Raw genomic sequence first — 4,226 nt, 5'->3', positions numbered from 1 at the left:
GAACCACAGCAAAAACTGGGCTCATTATGTTGTCTGTGAATGTATTTTTGTGGCTTTTACAGAATATTTTGGACGAAGGAGTTTAAACCAGTGGGTGGTATTATCTGAATGTCTGCTTATGCAGACATGTAGAAAAATATATGCCAGGAAAATTTAGTCACACAATAAAATTAAATAGGAATTAAGATCACCAAGTTTCACATCCCATAAAACACAGACTAAATCCAGTAATTTCAAACAGTTACGAGAGAGTTACTGAGTCATGCCCATAAATTATATATAGGCTACAGTACTTTCATTTTCAAGCTATGAAGAATCCACCATGTCCTTTGAATATCTTGAATTCATGTAGTTCTTCTCCCGACTACAGAACTTACTACAGCTTTTCCTAGAGGTTTACAGATGTAAGCGGCGAGGAGAAGCAGACAGGCCAACCCAATATGGGTGATAAGCAACTTCTACTTTATTTGTGATGCAGTTCACACATATATAGGAGTGGTATTCAGCCACTCCTTCTTGGCATAACAGTATTGGTTAGCCCCCACAGCTTCCTCCACATTCTCCTCCCAGGTCCGGTCTCTGGCCACCTGTGGGGGCCACCCCCTGCCTTGTTTGCACAGTCCTCCAGAACACTATGGTCCTGCTCTTAGAGTCATTCTGCAACATAAAGAAACCTTTGTTTATGAAAAACAAAAAAAAAATTCTACTTGTAGTTTTTTAATTTAATTTTTAAAATGGGGTTGGAAGTGATATTCTAAAGCAAACTAGCTCACGCTTTAGCCTGAAACAGCATCAACTCTACTGGTGTAATTCCTGTAGATATTTATTTGCAACAGATGGTAATTCCAAAACCTTCATATACAACATATTTTACTGCTTCACTATTCTCATTGCCAAAACATATTCCTCTTGTACTCCACCTGAACTTCCCCAACTTCAAGCTCAACCTGTTACTTCTTGTTTCATTCATCATGGACACAAAGATGAGTTTATTCCACATTTCTCAATTATTTGAAAATTGAAATGATGTTTCCTTTCATCTTCTCTTCTGTAGACAAAATCCATCTGAACTTTACACTGTAATTCGTACTTCTCAGGCTACAAATCATTCCTACACTGTCTAAACACTTTTAACATTTTCTTTAAATGCTGTGAGTGTCAAACCTCACAAAGAGGGAACAGAGCAGCAGACAGAAGAAGCTGGCAAAGTCTATAGTAATCTTAAACCTACTATTATTAAGGAAATACCATCTTTACACTATTACTTATTACAGTGATCATTCACCCTACATACTTACATTCTGCCATTTCCATCCTTACTTATCTCAACATCCTGGCTTCACTTCCAAGGCATGTTTGGCTCTCCTCCACTTCCTTTCTGGCTCAACAGCTGTTTGCTAAGTCTAGTTTCTCAGAAATTCACAATTTGACCAAAGACAATCAGATTTTCATGAAAATTGAAAAATAATCCTAAAACTCATCTACTCACCATGATCCTTCTCTTCCAAATCCAAAAGCAAACACAACTAACATTATAAACTAGATTATTTTACCATTTTCCTAAAATTATACAAACATGAGGAGCTTTTTACAAGGGCATATAGGGAAAGAACAAAGGAGGATGGCTTCAAACTGAAAGAGGAAACATTTAGATTAGGTATTACCAATAAATTCTTTCCTGTGAGGGTGATGAGGCCCTGGCACAGGTTGCCCAGAGAAGCTGTGGCTGCCCCATCCCTGGCAGTGTTCAAGGCCAGGCTGGACAGGGCTTGGAACAACTTGGTCTAGCAGAAGGTGTCCCTGCCCATAGCAAGAGGTTGGAACTAGGTAATCTTTAAGGAACTTTCCAACCCAACCCATTATACGACTGGTTCTATCATGATGAAAGGCTGAAAGGTTTACAGCATAACAAAGACAATCTAACCTACAGTATTTTTTTGCATAATATTGTCTTTACTTCAGGCTTGATAAACATACACACAGAAACTAGAAAATTATCGCTATCATAATACTCATATTTTTAGCAGCCCTCAGTAAATACAGTCTTTATTGGACCAGGCAATTCCCAGAAATCCCTTCTAGCTGCAACAATTCTGTGAAACAAAGGGACCACTGTACTTTTTTTCTCCTTAGAGCAATGAATTGTTGACCTAACAAACAACATATTAGGTATATTAATAGCAGCAACTATCTACAGAAAGTTCTTCAATGCACGAAAAAGAGGAAAAGCAATTTTGAAATTGCATAATAATGTAAAAATCAAAAATTATATGTCCATGAACAAATTCAAATCAAAATCAAATGTTCAAAAGATGATGACTGTGCTTGATGACACAATATGAACTTTACTCAATGAAAATCTGTTGGTGATTATGGATAATGAAATGATGACTAGGGCTTATGAATAAAATTACTATTTCATTTTATCAAAGAATAACACAAAAACAATATAGGAATGTCAATATATTTAAAGGAAAGAAGAAATTACGTTAAAGTATGCATGAAAATCATTGTTATGAAAAGAAGTCATCAACCTCTTAATGGACTAATGCATACTGAAATGTAATAACGCACTTTGCTCAGGATTTACTTAGAGAAAACATGCTGCCTCATTCTTCTCGAGTCCAAAATGCAATAAAATTACATACTTTACGCATGACAGCATCTGAAATAACTTGACAATTACCATTAGCCTGAAGCCAGTACACAACTAAACCCTGAGCAAAAAAAAAAACCTTAATTTTATTTAAAAAAAAAAAATTATTAAATAATAAATGGATTTCACATTTGTCTTAGGAGATGCCTTAAATCAGATGCTTTCCATGTCTGTAACGAGATAAAATTGTAGAAATACAGAAGTTAAGGATGGACTTTGATCAAGGCAGATCTCATTTCAGAATCATGCCCTCCACTTAGAATCATAGACTCATAGAACAGTTAAGGTTGGAAAGAACCTTAGGATCATGTAGTTCCAACCCCCCTGCCATGGGCAGGGACACCTCACACTAGACCATCGCACCCAAGGCTTCGTCCAACCTGGCCTTGAAACTTGCAATTGTGAGGACACTGTGCATTCAGTAGAAAATGTGATCTGTATCAGAAAAAGCAAAGATTAAATTAGCAGAAATAACTGGCCAGTATGTCTTCTCCTTATAGCTGTAACCAGCACTGAACAAGAATGTGAGTATATCTTTTTTGCGTTATTTCTTTACACATTTTTTTCCTCTCACGGTAATTTTTTTTTTCACTAATTAATTATTAGCACCTTCACTGTTCTACCATCATGAAGTCACCCGTATATCAAAAAGGTGTGCCAAGAAGCCAGTCGTGTACACAACTTCATACAGAGCCTCACCCAGAACATGCTCACTGCTGCAGCTGAACACATTATGCATGAACGGTTATTGCCAAAGTGATATTCCAGACTTGGGGTGAGAGGAAGCATCTCTGGAAAACAGTATTGCATTTCATTCCATAACACAATCATTTTCAGGAATCCGTTTTCATTAGATGAAATAATACAGTATCTGTTGGCACTCTGGGGAACATAGTTGAGTCTTTGCTACCCTCCCAGTGGGGCAGCCTCAACCAAGAGGCAAGACAGGATCTCACTTGTAAGCATGTGCCCTACCACAGACCCATAAAACAAAGGTGGTGAACCTGGACACCCTAAAGGGTGTGTGTAAAGCCTCCAACACTTCAGGCTTTAAACTGGAGCAGCTCTGTGGCCTACACCAGCCTTGCCTGAATGCCTGAGCCCTAAATGGGGCCCCCCAGAAGGGACAAGTGACCACAGTGGCCTCTCGGGAGAAAACATGACCCGTGGGGCACCTTGAGGAGGGATGAAGAGGGCAGGTTTAGATTGGATATTAGGAACAATTTCTACACAGAGAGGATGATCAGGCATTGGAACAGGCTGCCCAGGGAAGTGGTGGAATCACCGTCCCTGGAAGTGTTCAAAAACCATGTAGATGAGGCTCGCAGTGATACAGTTTAGTGGTGGTCCTGGGTTAACGGTTGAGCTTGATGATCTTAAAAGTCTTCTTCAACGCAGCCCACCCTATATGACCCCAGGAAGACAAATACACACGAAGAACCTCCCAACCTTCTCCGGCTAAGGGCTGTAGGAGGCGGAGACTGAAGGAAGGGAGAGAGAGTTAGTCCCTCCCCCTCCCATGGCCACGCCCCTTCCGCCCGTTCCCCTAGCAACGCCTGGGGCGGTGCCC

Source organism: Pezoporus occidentalis, unplaced genomic scaffold, assembly GCF_034315485.1.
Source record: "Pezoporus occidentalis ecotype Australia unplaced genomic scaffold, CSIRO_AGI_Poc_V1 ctg23, whole genome shotgun sequence".
Lineage (NCBI taxonomy): Eukaryota > Metazoa > Chordata > Aves > Psittaciformes > Psittacidae > Pezoporus > Pezoporus occidentalis.
The sequence above is the reverse complement of the archived record's forward strand: the minus strand, read 5'-3'. Positions refer to the sequence as shown.